The sequence below is a fragment of the Rhinolophus ferrumequinum genome, chromosome 11, assembly GCF_004115265.2.
Source record: "Rhinolophus ferrumequinum isolate MPI-CBG mRhiFer1 chromosome 11, mRhiFer1_v1.p, whole genome shotgun sequence".
NCBI classification, from domain to species: Eukaryota; Metazoa; Chordata; class Mammalia; order Chiroptera; family Rhinolophidae; genus Rhinolophus; species Rhinolophus ferrumequinum.
Window position 1 is genome coordinate 63830235 of NC_046294.1, and position 17876 is coordinate 63848110.

A 17876-nucleotide genomic window follows, 5' to 3' on the forward strand; every position below is an offset into this window, starting at 1 on the left:
CTCCTGGCCAAGACCCTTCAGTCTGGCTGTGGACATGGAGTCACATTTTACAGAGGAACGCTAGAGCAATGGTTGAGTGGTGGTGGATTAAGGGAGTTACTATGTTTTGACAACTACTTATGTAAATCGGTTCTCAGAGAGACACCTAGATGGTTTAAGGGACTTTGTGTACAACTTCTGTAACTCTGGTGCCCCCTCCCCCACCCTACAACCACCACTGATGCAGGACTTGTAATTGGAAGGGCAGATCTGGCCAACGTTAAGAGTGAAACAGTATGGAGAAAGAAATGAGCTTCGATCGGTGTTTCTTTGTGCCAACTGTGCTTCGAGGGGGCTCTTGGAACTCACTTAGGATGTCTGCTCTTACTAACTGCAGAAATTATTGGTTCCTGCAGACTCTTCCCCAGCACCTCCATGATCCTTCGGAAGAGAATGCATGCTTCACAGTGGAAGAGCTTTCTCTATTGATGTAGGTGACGTTTTTGACTATGTTAATATTTTTATGTAGCAAAATGGGTTTATGCTGAACTTTGAGAAAAACAGATGAGTATCTTCACTAGGTATTTATTAGGAAATGTCAAGTGGTGTTTCATTAACTTGGTGAGTTAATGCCAAGGAAATCCATAGGAAGTCTGCAGCCTGGCTTGAAACGACTGAGATATTTTCTTCGTAATTGTGTTAGCCTTGGATCACTTATTCATGAAAGGAATATGCTTTGACATTTTGTGCTCTTTTAAGTGTTCCCTGTGCAAATCATAGTCCTCAACGAATAGGCCTAATTCTCAGAAGGTAAGGTTGGTGAGAAATGGCAAGCCTTGTACATGAGCCAGATTATGAAAGAATCCAAAATAAAGATGTCTGATATTAAAAGTACTGTGGATTGGTAATAAATGGTCATATCATCTTATATTTGTGCATTACTTGTTCTTTGCCAGGTTTGTGTTTTCTTATAACAGCTCTATGAGAAAGGTACTCTCTATGCAGTTTTCTTCCCAAAGAAATGTGACATTTAAATACTAGATAAATAACAATAAGCTAAACTATATAAACAGAGGGAAGAGCAAAGGAGAAATTAAATATAAAATGTGATAAAATAATGAAAAATAGATATCAACTATTGAGAGAGAACAAGATCAGTAATATTCAAAAAATATATAAATATGAGTTTAGTAGAAAGTAAGAGATGTATATGAATATGTGCACTCACAGAGAATGATATGAACAGCTATGTGCCAGTAATTTCGAAACTCTAAGTGAAATGGACAAAATTCTGGAAAATACATAGATTCCTAAAATTGACCCAAGGAGAGATAGAAAACCTGGAAAGATAAAAACCATAGAAAACAAGACTTCAAATTTCAGCTTTATCATGGGAAGTGTTTGGGAATTACGCCTAACATTAGCACCACAACAAAAAACTGGATAAATTGACTTTCCTTGAGATTTGCTTACCTGGAGCAGAAACCACTAGATGCCATAGACTGGTAAGAATATTTTAACAGCAATGTTAAATTGCTGGAGGCTGAATGCAGAGAAGTGGGAGATTGGAAAGTTCCTGGGGACCGCCGTCTAAGTGAGTTCCCACACTTTCACAGGCTTTACCCTCTGGAACCCTACTAGGTACTCAGCTCAGGGGGAGGATTCAGGAAAGCTTCTGTCATTCCTCTGGGAAAGGAGATGGGGTAGAGTAGCCCTAGTAGTTATCATAAACCCCTCTCAAACACTTCTTCCTAATAAAGGCCTAGTCTCCAGGGAGAAGGACTTCTCCACAGGGGAATTCTAAAACCTTATCCCAGCAGAAAGAAGGGAACTTGGTCCCATTCCAGCTGCCTCCACCCTTCCTGTCTCGCCTAAGGGGAAAATATATACATACATATACATACATACATACACACACACACACACACACACACACACACACACACTCACACTCACACACAGGGCAGCAGAGGAGAGAGAGCTTCGCTTCAAGGAAATAGACTGAGAATGTTATAGCAAGGGAAAGGACTAAGAGGCAGGATAGAAGTAAAGTTCTACTCATGGAAAGGGACAGAACATTTCTGAAAGCAATACCAAGACAAGCTCACTAAGACTGAGACTTAGTCAGATATGAGAATACCCCTCTCCTTCATACCCTACCACTACACTAACAAGCCTTCAGTAATAATAACAGTGGAGTACAACTGAAAAATCTGCAAAACACAAAGTCTCTTTTAGAAGCAGTAAAAAGGGAAACCCCAAAGCCAAGAGGGAGAAACAAAGAAGCCCACTATAGGAATTTGAAGCCTCAGGTACCAATAGCTACAACAAAATTAAACACAGCTCATCTCCTAGCCATATTAACATAAATTCTCACACTAAAGGCCTATTAACCTCAGTACCTATTATGCTATACAACTTTTCTGTCTGGCTTTCAATAAGCAATTCCAAGGCATGCTAAAAGTCAAGAAACAAATTCACACACACTAACACACACTGTCTGAAGAGACAAAGCAATCATCAAACCCAGACTGAGAGATGAGTTTTTACAATTATCAAACAGAGAATTTTAAGTAATTATGGTTAATATGTTAAAAGCTCTAATGAAAAAAGTAAACAACATGCAAGCCCATATGAGTAATGTAAGCAGAGAGATGGAAACTCTAAGAAAGAATCAAGAAGAAATGATAGAAATAAAAAAACACAGTAACGGAAATAAAGAATACCTTTGATAGACTCATAAGAAGATTTAACACAGACCCCCCAAAAAAAAAAAAAATCAGTGAACTTGATACGTCAATTAAAACTTCCAAAATGAAATGTAAAGAGTAAAAAGAATGGGATAAAAAGACAAAATCTAGAAAGTTTGGGATAGTATAAAAGATGTGACATTTTTTTATGAGAAGAAGAACAAGGAGAGAACGGGGCAGAAGAAATATTTGAAGAAATAATAGTTGAGGAATTTCCAAAATTAATGTCAGACACAAAAACCACAGATCTAAGAAGCTCAGAGAATACTGAACAAGGTAAGTAACAAACAAAAAACAAAACAAACAAAACCCACCAAAATCCCATACTTACACGTGTCATATTCAAACTGCAGAAAACCAAAGACAAAGTGAGAATCATAAAGCAAGCGCCTCAGGGTCTGGGGAACAGAAAGAAGTGGAATCAGAAGTTAAAACTCTCCTACTCTTCTTTTTCACTTCAACCCAACCTTGCCTTCTTCACTAACAAGATACTTGATCCATAAATTACAAGCAAGTTTATCTAACATTCAAGAGGTACATAATTTTTATTTTATACACCGTCTTTCAGTAAGTTAAAAAAAGGGTGGACTTGAAGTGAAGTAAACTACACAATGATTTTTACAGCTAAGCTTTTTACCAAAACTGGACAAGCACAGGGTAAGAAAACTGTAGACAGTTCCCACTTGCAAGTATAAAAGTGAAAATCTTAAATAAAACGTTAGCAACTGACTCCAACAGTGTAATCCAAAAAAAAAAAAAAAAAAAAATGATGTGCAAGCAGTACTTCTCCTAGGAGGTAGTTTAACATTAAGAAATTTGTAGATTAAAACAGTTGATTAACAGATTAAAGAAAAGAGTTAAGTAATTTGCTCAGTCATACAGCTACTAATTGTATGTATGATTTCAGCTTGCATAGTCCAGAGCCTAAATTCTTATCAACTATCCTGTCTCTGAAGAAAGACAGAAAAAGGTGAGGGTGGGGGTGACAAAGCTGTAATTACAGCAAGTGGAAAAAGACTGGTAGCTAAGCAAGAAGTCTCATTTCATTGATCTTCTATTTGGATTTTTATTTCTTCTTTATTTTACCCAATCTTCTAAATTCCCACCCTCCGTGTCTTCTTAAATTGTTCTATTCCTGTCTAGGTTTCTCACTGACTAGCTGCATTTCCCTTAGCCAGTCTTACTCCTCCTTCTTGTTCCACAAAAAAGGAGAGTTGCTCTTTGGCACATAGAGAAGGCTCCCAGAAAGAGCAAGTTAAATGCATAATGTGGATATTTCAGACCACAAGTATAGTTGTAGTTTCGAGATGAAAGCGGTGGGTATCATCCAGGAAGACAAAATAAAGGGATTAGATTCAAAGTAGGACTTAAAATTTGGGATTGCCCTTTACAAATTTACAAGGGCATTCTGGCACAGGGAAAGAGCATCGTTACAGGCCTAGAGGTGGGAATGTGTAGGTCAGTGTCCTGGTCCCGCTGCTACAGCCCGAGGGAATGGTTTGTATCGAGTTGTGGAAAAGAAGTACGGAAAAGTTTGTTGTGGCTTCTAGCCTATGAAGAAAAAACAAGTAAAGGTTTTGGAACTTTCATCTATGAATTTATTCATTTGTTCCTCCATTCGACAAATACCAAGCATCTATTCTATATGAGTCTCCATGCTACCATCCAGAGAACAAGTATTAAAAAGACATAATTCCTGCTTTCAAGGAGCTTTGTAACTGAAAAGACAGATGTGTCTATAACTAAAAGCCACTGCGACAGGTGCTGCACTGGTGGAATGTATGACTGGGTATGGGAGGCCCAGAAGAAGAAGTGATTAATTTTGTCAGGCAGGAGGAAGAATAACAAAGAGCTGGGAGAATGTAATATCAAGTAAACTACCCTGGACAACTTAGCGTAGACGATCCATCTTTGTCAGACCCTCAGCACTGTTTCTCACTGAGCGATCGGTGGATGTTGGAGGTCTTCCATCTGTGTTTGGTCACAGCCTGACCCCATATGTGTGGGTCATGGCATCGGAGCCCTGTGTGGCAGATGGATGAAGCTGGCTTGCTGGCAGTTGCTCCAAAACACCTTACTGGTTTTTCCTGTGTTCTTCTTCATGGCCATTTCTTCCCAAGCAGAACTCTTCTGTTTGACAGATATTTTACTTCCAGGTGTAGAGGTTGCTTCTACTTTCCCCATGTGTATATATATCACTCTGGTCATGGAGGATGCCTTCCCATGATGCTCTAGAAAAGCAAAGGGGGCATTGAGGGTGCATCTGGGAGGATCATTAGAACAGTACCTGCTGAAATGTGAAATTCATTGTGGCATAGCCTCTCTCAAGCACTTGTCCAAACCAAGAAGTTTGTTATTTGGCAAGAACTTGAGATATACATGTGACATGATCTCATCAAATACTCTTTTGAGTGGTTTCTAAAGATGACTCCCATTTATCCATCAGGCTCCCATTTATACATTAAGATACATTAATCAATTGGAGAACTTTTAGAAAAGGATATATTTGAGGGGTAGAGAAAGTGGGGAATGGGAGTGACTAGAAATTTTGTATTCTTGGGCAATTTGCAGAAATTTATAATTCTTTATGACCAGTGATATTTTGCTCTTTTTTAGAAAAATTATGGTTTTTTTGGATATTTTCCAATTTCCTAGTTAAACCCATGAACGTTTTGAAACTTTGCATATTTCAAGACATATTTTTTGAAATTTGAAATATGCTTTGTTATTATAAAAGCTTAAAAAAAAGCTTCATTCCTTGGTTTATGAGTATATGTTGCTTGATTTATATAGTGCTGCTTATATATCCTTCCTAGACTCCACTAAAAGTTCCATTTTTGGTTTTTAGTCTGGCAGCAGTGAGATTTTAAAAAGGATTCTCTTTCGCCATTTAAGCCATATATTCTATGACTTTGTTTTAATGTTTCTATGGAGATTGTCTTGTCTTTGAGAAATAAACTGTTTTAGGAGTTTATAGTCTAGAGAACTGGAGCTATGTTATTTCTGGTTCCTTGTGTTACCCCAGTCCCAGATAAAACCATATTTTGGTAGCAATTTCTATACTTCCTTTCTAATTATATTTTTAGCGCATAAGGGATTCTTAAAAATTCCTGCATAACTAATTGTTCCCTTTCTTAGATAAATACCTAGTACCTCCCAAATTAGAGTAACCAAGGAAACAGCATCTCATTTCCCCAAACATAATCTGACTTTGTTGCTTCATTGCTGGCGTGAAAGCTATGCAGACTGCAGTGGACTTCCAGAATTGTTTTAAAAGGGAAATATAACTTACATGGAGTCAGTCCAATCATGTGCTTCATGTGAGCCTGGCCTGGAGGAACACTTTGACTTCAACCCCTTTCCAGGAACCAGTAATAGCACATGGGAGTAGCTCCCCAGTGAGCAGATTCCTGGTGCCGCTGGAATCTAGTGGACTGAGGGTTCCAACGTGGATTGAATAGACACAAACTTTACAGGCAACGGCAGACATCTCTAGGTTTGTGCCTTTTTCCTGACCAGAGCCTGGAGATGCCTGTTTCCTTATCACTTTGTTAACTCATTGATTTCTAAGTTTTTCTTAATATTTTAAAAGGCTTGACTCATGGAGACAACCAGAGAAAGGGGCTGTGGAAGGCCAAACTTTTGTGAGGATGAAAATCATTCTAGCTGCCAGAGACCAGCTTCATGGGTACTCTTTCTTCTTGGACTTGAATTATATGATAGAAAGGTTATTAATTATATGATAGAAAAATTATTCAGGAGATAACATAAAAAAGTAGCAGGGGCAGATTGTGTTTAAGAGAGAAAGATAGGGAGATGGAGATTGACTATTAACAGTTAAGGAATATTTTTTGAGAAAATATGTTCATTGACTCCCCATTGGTGATGGAACAAATATCGAGTGGCAGATGCTATGCCAAGAGCGGGGGATCCAGTGGTGAGAAGAAGGGAAGGCACAGTTACCGAAGTGCTTCTTAGAATTATGGTCATACATTATTACTTCACATTATCTCCAAAGCAGCTAGAATACTGCCTAGCACATAGTAGGTACTCAATAATATTTGTTGAGAGAAAATTTGTATAAATATTAAAAGTGAATTTCTGTGATATCAGCGATGTGTTATTTTCTAAGTTTTTCAGCACTTGTACCTTAGCTTAGGTTCATGCATTTCGTGTAGTTTGCCTGTGTAACCCTGGTTGATTTGAGAGGACGTGCCCTTGATTACAGACATAGAACTAGTCAGATTGAAATCAAATGTAGGCACCTAATTTAATGAGGAGAGAAAAAAATACCCAAACAAAGCATGTGTAATTATGCTAAATTTCATGACTCAGGGTCATAAATGGATTTTTCTTGATGTTCATTTGACACGAATTAATTCTAGTTGTTGCTGACTGTTAAGCAGCAGCTTGTAGGGTCCTTTATAATAAGAGGACATTAATTCCTGTTAAATTATGATAAGCCTCCTGCAGAATCATACATTTAATTCATATGGATGTAGCTAATAAGGAGACAATGAAAGACCAGGAGGATCAGAAGGAGGCTTTTGTGCAGAAATTGAGGGGAAATGAACCTTCCCATGAGGCAAAGTGGTAGGGAAGAGCTTCAGAGTGGGTGTCTTACTCCGCTCTGGCCGCCGTAGTAAAATACCACAGACTAGTGGGACTTCAACAAGAGAAAGTTCTTTTTTTCACCTTTCTGGAGGCTGAAAAGTCAAAGATCAAGGCTCTGGCAGGATTTAGTTTCTGGTGAGAGCTCTCTTCGTGGCTGGTAGACGGCTGCTCTGTCCTCACGTGGCCTTTCCTCAGAGAGCATGCAGAGTGACAGGGAGGGAGAGATGCAGGGGGAGAGAGAAGGAGGGAGAGGGGAGAGAGGGAGGGGAGAGAAAGAGAGAGAGACTTGTAAGGACACCAGTCCCATCAGATCAGGGCCCCACCCTCATGACCTCCTTTAATCTTAATTACCTAGATATGGGCTCCATCTCCAAATACAGTTATATTGTGAGTTAGGGCTTCAACATGTGAATTTGGGGGGGACACAATCCAGTTCATAGCAGAGGGATAACTTTAGGTTTGAGTTCCAGTTTTTTCTCTGCTTAGCTGTTTTCATTGTCCCCAGTTGCTTAGGCTCTCTGAGTCTTAGTTTCCCTAACGACATAGATCATGCAAGTGATTATCACAGCCTGACCCAACAGATGACAGTGAATAAAATAAATGGATGAAAGACCTCACCCAGGGCAAGGCACATAGTGGAGGGCCCCAAATTCCAGCCCTCCTTCTTCCCCCTGACCCAATTATGGCCCCTTGGAGTTTGTTCTTTGCCTGGGGGTCCTGACTAGGTTTGCAGGCACATTTTTGGCATTGATGACTCTCTCAGTGATTATTGGATCATATTCCAGGAGGGCCGAAAAATCTTCAGATGCATGGATCAAATATGGAATGCGTGACTATCCGAATAAGTGGTGATGTTTAGAAAACGAGAGGATTAGCAAGCACATTAACTCCAATGGAAATTATGGAATAGAGATGCTAGGGAAGGCATTTTACATGATTTGAGTAAATGAGAGAGTGACCTTAATTCTATTCTTTCAAATTATGGGATTAGGGCTAAGGGTTTTCTTTGATGAGAAAATAAAATGGAATAATTTTCAGTGGAATTCCGTGTTAAAATTATGCCCGTCTTTAAATATTTTTCTTTAATAATCCTGTCAACTGTTAATGAATTAAACATTATGTATAGAAGTGTTGTTTTTATTTCCTGCACTGCAAATAAGTCTCATGAGAAAAGATTTTACATCTTGCCTTTGCTTTCGTCTCATAGTATTTGAAATTAAATTCATCTAGCCAAGTGTATATATAATTCTTCATGAATTTAATGCAGTTGTTAATAAATGTCACCACAGTATATTTTCTTTCTTTATTATACCAAATTAATGAAGTTTTCATATATGTATATAAATATATTCTATATAAACACATCAGTACAGCTGGAGCATTGACACTTATGAAGAGATAAGCATATTTTCTCTCCCTTTGTACTAAAAAAAAATCATTTGTTGTCTTAGCTTCATTTCAATACCTTTGTAGTTTTTCGTTAAATATGCTGTTTGTGCCTTTGTATTAAGTCTTCTAATGAGCTAATATCAGTCCGCCTCTACAGTTTATCGGTGGCATTTCCTCAGCTCGGCAAGTATATCTTCTTTCATTCATTCAGCCTCTGCAGTAGTTGTCAGTTGGTGCTATTTAGTGTGACAGGAGGGAGGAAAATAAACTGTGCTTTAGAGTGCTGTCAAATTATTACCATTTTTGGTCCCAGTTCCTGTATTTGGTATTCAACAGAAACCCTTTATTTTGGGGCATTGAGTACAAAATTAGATCAGTCCCTTAAGATAATGACCATATTTCACAGTTATGAGCTGGTGTGATTGCAGGGTAGTGCTTACAGCTTAGAGTCACTTCTTGTTGTGGTTCCTAGATGAAGTATACTCGTATTTTTTATTTTCTTTTGTGTTTGTCAGCCTCAGACAGTGTTTTTGTACAGACCTTTAATGTTCCTGAGTATAGTGGAATGGACATACTCTTTTGACTGTTACATTGTGCCCGTGCGTTGATTTATCTACTCATTCGTAAGAAGAGGTAACAAAGAGGATGTATTGTTTGATTCTAGGAAAAGGAAAAAAAAAATTGCACAGAATAAACAAGGGTCACATGTAAGGAATGAAACAACAAAAAAAAGTTCACTTTTTAGATTTGTTTTACCTGAGGATCTTTTTAGGATAATGACTATACCTGCTCTGTGTAAGGTGGTCTGTGATTTTCTTCTCTTTATTTTTTATCATCAGATGTACTACAGCTGTGGGATGCCACAAATCCAGAAATCCTTTGTACTATGTTCTTCCTGGCTTCCTTGCCTGCATGCTAATTGCATCATGTGACCATTTAAAAGTTCACCCTACATGATTTGTGTGTGTGAGTGTGTGTGCGTGTGTGTGTGTGAATGATCACTCTGGGACTAATTTGAGGGGATAGTGGAGCTTTATCCATGCTTTTGATACATCTGAGAGATTATGATATGAGGCCCCAATGCTGGGCATATAATCTGGCAAATACCTTTCTTAAGTCAACTTGAGTTAACTTGAAGCCCAGGAAACATTCCCCCAGTTTTTTCCATTAGGGGGTCCTGATTTTCGGTGTTGTGTAAATGCTTGTGTCATTTTTTTCACTTTTAGTTCTTAGCCAATGAGTAAGCTTGGTAGCTGAATGGAAGGAGTGGTGAGTTTACTGAATAATTTTCCAGATCAGTTTCTGGCCCAGACTTCAGCTGCAACTAGCATGATTTCAGACATGCCAGGTCCTTATTTATTCATTGACCTCTCTGGCCTCCCTGCCAGAACCAGGCAAAATAAACAATAAATAAAAAAATATGGCTCCTTTCCTGCCATTTTCTTGGAATATGGTCTTGGGGACATAAGCCAAAACTCTGCTCTAATGAGGAAAAATAAACCTTATGGGAAGGAAGTTTTCATATATCACCCTAGATTTTTTTTTCTTAATTTTGAACGTTAGGTACAGTTGGCATATGTGACAATTTCATATTGCATAGATTGGAAAGTCTTAAAGCTGCAGAGTCACTTAGGCAAGGAAACAGGATAAAGAAATACATGAGAAATGAAAATCTCTAGGCAAGTTAGAATGACCCACTTTCAAGGGAACAAGTTAAGGGGAGGGTGTTTCTTAGGCTTGGCACGTAACTCCCCTTGTGCTAGACACCACAGAAATTTCAAAGTCGAATCAGACCAAAGTCTAGTAGGAAAGTACACAAAATGCTATGGCAAATGACAATGCCCAGAGAACAATGACACATGCCCAGAGAAGTACGGATGTATTTCTTTGAGAGGAAAAGTAGGGAAAGACTGTGTCTAGTTCATTACTTGTAAAGTGTGTCTGCAGACCTACTGCTTGTTGGAAATGCAATTTCATGCTCCCCACCTGAAACTAGAATGGGGATGGGGCCCAAGAATCTGCATTTTAATAAGCTCTGCAGGTTATACTGTACTCACTAAAATTTGAGGAATATGGGCTTTGTTCAGAATCAAGGGGCTGTTGGGGGAAGTGGAGTTTAAATTGGGCGAGACAAGCTGACAGAATCTGAGTAGGCACTGCAGGAAAGCAAACTTTGCACAGTTCTTACGCTGTCCCCTATTTTAGTGCCTACATCTCCTAGAATGAAAGGTTTATTTTATATTTAATCTACACTCGTCATGCTTTTCCATAAGGCTGTTTCCTCTGTTTTCATTCTCAGTGGAATTGTGAATCATGGTGATTATATTTTGTATAATAGCCTTTGCTATATTTCCAGGAGAATATTAAGTTCCCCACCGTCTTTTCTTCACCAGGCTAATTAATCCTCATTCATCAGTCTTTTCTCTTACCTTCCAACCCTTTCATCATTTTCATTGCTCTAGTCTGGGCTCTCACCTAATTTTTCATATTTCTCCAAAGTTACAAAGACCCAAATTAAACCTGGTTCTGTGCTGAGGTCTTTGTCTCTGCAGTCAGAGTGGATTAATATCTTAGCCCCCACGTGTTATTTTTTTAATGAGAATTTACCTAGAGAAGTAGCATAGTGTAGGGCAGTGTGTTGTCTTTGGACTCATGAGGAAGTGGAGATTTGTTCCCATGGGATTCTTAGATGCATATAGGTGCCAGTCATTGTCTGGGGACTCAGTAACTATCATGATTCCCACAGAAAAGCATTTCTTTTTTTCCTAACATATTTACTGTAATAGGGATTCGTGAAATTCAAAATATGTTATTTTATCTTCTTGTGTTTTCTTAGAGTAAAAGTCCCCCTATCTTATTGGGAATCTATGCAATTTTTAATGCCAACAAAGGAGCCCTTCTGTGTTTGAAAACGTATTTATTGGGGCAGCAGAACAGACATTGGGCTTAGTGGCCTGCCCTCATTTGTACAACAGGGTGAAAAAAGTATTTGTCTATCTTGTGAAAATAAAATGGTTACAGTATATAAAAGAACATAGGAGGTGTTTAGATAATGGTAGCTATTATTTATGTATATTGAGTCTTGTGTCTCATATATGCCTTTTAATCTCCCATGATTATTTTATTCAGTCAGCCTTAGAGTATTCAGATAGGATCTGTCAAATGGAGCCACAGTTTTCTCCAGCTACACCCCAGGGTTCTTATCATTTTCTTCTGTTCATGTTTCTCTGGGTAGAGAATGGGAGAAAGGTTTTGTTCTGGGAGTTTCCTTTGTCTGAGTTGGCCTTCCCTGTTTTGTATCTTGCCATAACAGGCCTCTTCATATTCTACTGATTGTCTAGAATTTTGGCTTGAACCAAGAGCAATAAAAAAGGACATAGGATGGGGTGGGTTTGATGAATAGCACAATGTTGAAAATGTAAGACATTTTTCTATATAATCATTTAAGTTTTCACCAAGAACATTATTTGCATATATGTTGACAGGCAGGAGAAGAAAATCTCTGACCCAGGAGTCTGCAGTGTGTTGAAGATTAAATAAATGTTCTTAGCAGACAGAGCTGGGATGAAGTTGTACCTGGACTCAGTGGGGCCTCTCATGGAGGATGTGCAATTTTCTTGGTTCATTCTCCCTCTAACTCTGGGACCTGTGGTATATGTTGGTGATGTTGTTATAGGTTGCCCTTTCAGTTGTTTCTATAGAAACAGATGACACCACACCTACCTTCGTTGTCTGCTTTGCATTTTGTGTGAGGGGGTTTGAGAATGCCCTTGTATGGACGCTCACTACTTGGTTAGTGAGGCTCAGTTTTATGATTTCTTCTTGTTCTGCAAGCTGGAGTATCATTTCCTCTCTTTTTCATTTCTATGTGTCTTCTACCCTTAAACTTTGCTTTGAGTTGTCTTGCTTCTAACAAAATTCATCTAAGCTGGAAGAAATCCTCATCCCCCACGACCCCAATTCACCAGTAAGGAACTAGGAGTTCTTATGAATCCAAGACTGCCGTAGAAACTAGTGAACAAGTGAGAGTCCAATGTTTAAGGAGAGAACCAGGAAAATATTCTATAGATTTGATAACTTGGTTAATACAGGATATTTGAAGTTGATTAGACAATTAAACATCTTAGGTGATTTCCCCTTTTGTCCAGCCCTGGCACTGGTGGCTTTTCACTGCAAAATAAAATGTAGTTACTTTCATAGGATTTTATTTTAAATTTAGCCTGTCTTTTCTTATTTGACCTTTTTACAGCATTGCATCAGTTTTGTATTTCTCTGCTACCTCTTGGCCTACAAGAAACACAACACATGGACTTGGATGATTTTCTTTCTTGGAAACATGCTTGACAAAGCTGCATGTAATAAAAGCATAATTTTCTCAGCAGGAGAACAAAACACACTACCCTCTCGCAACTGGGCTTTAAAAAAAATTCTAAAGAATACACTTACTTAGACAAATTTGGCTTATATTTTAATATTTTTGCAGTGACATCTCTGCTTCAGAACATTCCCAATTGAAAAAATACAAAACTTTCTTTTCCCAATGTGCTGGGGAAAAAAAAGTAGATTCTCCTGCCAATTTCAGGATGAATAACCACGGGGCCTGTTTAACTTGTTCTCTTTGTAAGTTATAAGCCTAGAATAATCTGCTATTTCACAATTTAAAATATGTTCTCATTTGATCTAATTTATTCCGCAATGAGTGCTGATGGCATCCCACAAATTGATCAGCCTCTTGCTTTGTCACATGCCTCGGGAACTGCATTCTAAGATGTTAGTGTGTTCTTGGCACGTCTGCATTGGGGTGGGCATGGAATCAGAATCCTTGGAGTGGAAACAGATGCCCTAGGCCATTAGCTAATCTGTCCTCCTGCATCAGTGGAGCAGCAGAATTACATTTTACTCACCTTGTGTTGGCCACCAGTTCAGAAATGAGGAGCCTCACTAGACCGTACTCTGCCTCCGTGCTTCAGATATCCATGGCTGTGGTTCAGGAAAACACAAGATTGTTGTGGTTGAGAAAAGAACATCTGTAGTGTCAGAAAGGAATAAAAATACTGCGAGGCACAAATGCATGTGCCTGCAGATAGTTGGTGCAACAGTAATTGTGGTTTTTGCAATTATTTTTAACCTTTTAAACCGTAATTACTGTTGCACCAACCTAATAATTTAAAGCATCTGAAGTCTAGGACTATCTTTGGGGGTTTCCCTGGTACCACTGGCTTTGCAAGGTCCAAATTGGCCCCTGAAATCTGCTTTATTATAGCCTCTACCACTTTGAAGGTAAGAAAGGGTTTGAATCACCATACTGGGAAATGTACCCATCTTCCAGTATAAATTTTTTTCCTTTGTTTTGAATCCTATTCCTTGCAATTCAGAGCCAATCATCTTCACACAGATAAGACTCCTTGAAGTCTTTAAAAAAGTTTTTCCCATGTTTACTTTAATGATAATTTATATGAGACTCAACTTAGTGTATTTTACACATTTTTCTGTCATTGGGAAAAGGAATATGTGTGTTGTCACAGATTATTCCTAAACTGTCAGTGTTTTATCCACTATACGACAGTGATTTGACTTGAAACATAAGCAGTTCACATAAAATGTTGACACCATTCTCTTGAAACCATTTAACATTTTAGCAGCCCACCCCAGAAACTTTGCCTGATGGATGAGATTTTAGTGGGGCGTGAGGTCACGTGTGAGATGCCGTTATTTATTAGGTCCCAATTCAGAGGGCGAACACACAGAGGAACTGACAAGACCCTCTCTTGATGGCTTTTCTACCGTCCTCCACAGGTGCAGATCTGTCCACATCCTGCTGGGAAAGATTGATGTGTCTGACCTTCGGTTGAGGTAGAGGATAGTACCAGGATAGATGCTGGAGGTGAGGCAGTGTCCTGGGGAATTTGACCAAGGTAGCTTGGATGTGTGCTTTGGAAAATACCAGCCAGGCAGAACAATCGTGGGGCTGGAACAAGGGAATGGAGTATAAATAGGGTATTGAGTCAATTGTTTGAGTCTTTGGACTGTTTGGGGGTTTAAAAACGAACTTCTAGTCATCACTGCTTTTGCACAACCTGCTGTTTTCATAGTTCCTAAGAATCCATGGTGGTTTTTTGTTGTTGTTGTTGTTGTTCAATTTCTACTTGAACAACAAAAATTCTAACATAGTCTGAAAGTGATTCCTAAATCACAGCTGTGAGGAAGAGTACACTGTCAGCTGGTACCAGGGTGTGTTTCTCGTTATAATTAAACCCATTCCCGGGGCTCAATTTTGAATTGAACATTCAAGTTCAGTGTAAAAAATATGGATTGGATACCTCTGAGGTACTAGGCTGGATCCTGGGGGTAATAAAATGAGAACATACGGACTCTGTTCTCCTAGGACATACACTATAGTAGGAAGACAGATATGTAGATAAACAGCTACCAGATAGTGTGATGAGTGAGCGCAGCCACAGAAATGCGTAAGGTAAAAAATGAGCACGGAAGTGGTCCTGGTTAACAATTCTGGAGGGGTGTGTGAGTTAGGGATGTCTTCAGAGGGGAAGTGATACCTGAAGTGACTTGACAGGTGACAGGAATCCACCAGAAAGGAACAGGATACATGAGGGAGAACTTACTGGGCAGAGACACAACACAGGCACAGTTGCATAGATGGAGTTTTTCTATTCCTTAGTCTTAAACGACTCTTGATGGGACATAATTAAATATTAAAAAGTAAAAGTAAAAACAAAACAAAACACTAAAATAATAGATTCTGGCTTTACGAATAATAACACAGCACCATTGGTGTTCCCTGTGGATCTTTCAGAGATAGCTGTTCTTAAACTTAGGTGAGAACCGTTTTCTTAAGTATGGGAGAGGAAACAGTAGCAATAGGTTTAGAAGGTGCTTTCCCCTTAAGCCAGTAGGTGCTCCGTGAATACCTGTTGAGTGGGTGCCTGGGGATTCTGAGGTGGGAATTCTGTTCTTTCAGTCAGTCACTGATTGGGGGTGTAGCCTTAAGCATGTCACTTTGAGAAGTCTCACTTGCCTCTTGATTTCAGTGAGCTGTTTGCATTGTACAGTATCTAAATTCTCTTCCAAATCTGATTCCTCACCTATGAAAACACGTTTTAATAAATTTCCACACATAAAATACAATATTATGCATGTGTCTGGAAAATTCTCTCATACCAGTTAACCTAGGTATTAGTCCATATCACTTAGTAAATCTATCACTTAGTAAATGTATTTATGTAAGGATAACCTTAAACACTGCAAAAGCCTGCTTTTACTAAGTTAGAGAAGAAATGACTTTAAAAAATAATATTTAGGAATAATTATAACAAAAACAAACTTGAGTGAAAGAGTTAAACAACTTCCCTCATCCCCCCAAAGGGAAAACAAACATTTCCATCATAACACCACCCAGCATCTGTTAGACCCTGTGCCTTACGGCCTTTCTCACTGTCACCCTCCAAGTGCCATCCTGCACGCCAAGTCATCCAAAGGCCACGAGCACCCTTGGCAAAGGCCCGCCTTAGAGCAAGTTGGCCTCACTGTGTCTTCAGGTCCCAAGAACCCATCCAAAGTGTTGGTTGACCCTGCTGCTCCGGGATTTACTCCAGCCCAGAGTGCTCATCCCTGCCTGCAGTGACAGATGCCTCATGTAATTTGCTTAGGGAATTTGTTTGGATTCTTTTTTGAATCGAGTTCTGCTTCAAAACGCTGTTTTGTTTTGTTTTGTTTTTAATTGACATAACTGTTGGGAATTGCCTCAGTGGTATGGGTGACAAGCAAAGCTTGAGTCCCTGCCCTTACAGTGCTTTGCAAAACAAAGATATGCTTATTGAGGCTTTTAGGAAATCACTGAGCCTGGAGAGAAAAACATTTTTATAATATAGGGACCTCCCGGCCAAACATCCATCGAGTTTTTAAAATTACCAGCCAAGCAAGGAGATTTCAGAAGAGGCTTTGGCCTTTCCCTGGTCCCCCTCCTCACCAGACTCCTGACTTCAATTCACTGAATGAAAGCCCTGGAGTGCAGGCTTCTTGTTCCTCTAACCCCAGTTAATATTCGATCTTAAATAATTAGTGCTGTCTGTGGAAACTCCTTTGAAAACCGGAACCACGATTGTGACCTCTGAAGTTTATTTTCCTTATGTAAGCATTATAATTATAAAACAGCTTACCGTTTCTGTTGCTGTTAAATTGTTCTTCTTTCGTGGTGATGTGCTCAGATCCTGTTTACCCCTCTATGTGGCATTCTTAAAAGTTGTTTAAGGCACTTCCATGTTTCTAAATAGACCTGGTTTCCGGGTAAATCTTGTAATAAGTTGCAGCTGATAGGCATTTATACTAACCTGCAAAAATCCAGGAAATTCATGGGGCTGGATTTTTGTTAATCCCATTACGAAGATGCCTGAAGCAGAGAGTTTGGGACTTGAAAAAAACAGAAGTTCCCCATGAAGATTATAAGATATAAAATAAGATATAAAGCAGAGATAGGAGGAGTATACTACATTTCTTTTAGACCTCAGATTCTTTAATCCCTAGGTGTGTTGGGATAGTGCTTTATCTTCACGATTGCATTAGCGAAGTAGGGAGGAATTTTGAATTTCCACTTTTTGCCTTTTCAAAACTATATATTTATGCCTGGTGTTACTAGCATGTATTTGTTCATCTACAGCTGTGTACCTGTCAGTAAAGCCAGGCCCCTTTGGCCAGTCTTAAATGAGATCGGTGAGAATCTAGAGCTAGTGAGTTAATTTCAGTTGTTCTCTGTTTAGTTTTTTTGAAAGACTTCATGCCATCCCTCTGAGTAAGTGACAATCACATGTTGGCTAAAGGGATACTTGACCATCTTTCCAGGATAACCTCTTAGAGTCTTTAAGGAAAATAGGAAACTTGTTTTATATGAAAGATCACTTCCCTAAGGATGTGCAGGGCAGGAGAAAGTTCTTTTAGATTTTAAGCCATTCGGATTTCTATAGTTGATTGTAAAAGCAGGGGTCAACAAAGTCTAGCCTGCGGGCTGGATGCCTGATTTTGTAAAAGTTTTAATGGGACACAGGCTTTGGCAAACAAGGGCAGGGTTGAGTACTTGCCACATTGTCTGAATCACAAAGCCTAACATATTTACTATTTGACCCTTTACAG

General features: G+C 39.0%; 1 protein-coding gene across 3 annotated transcripts in view; it reads left to right on the plus strand.

The window, feature by feature from the left end:
* FAT3 (FAT atypical cadherin 3) overlaps positions 1–17876 on the plus strand; it is a 507587-nt gene that overhangs the window by 40573 nt on the left and 449138 nt on the right. The window lies entirely within an intron of this gene.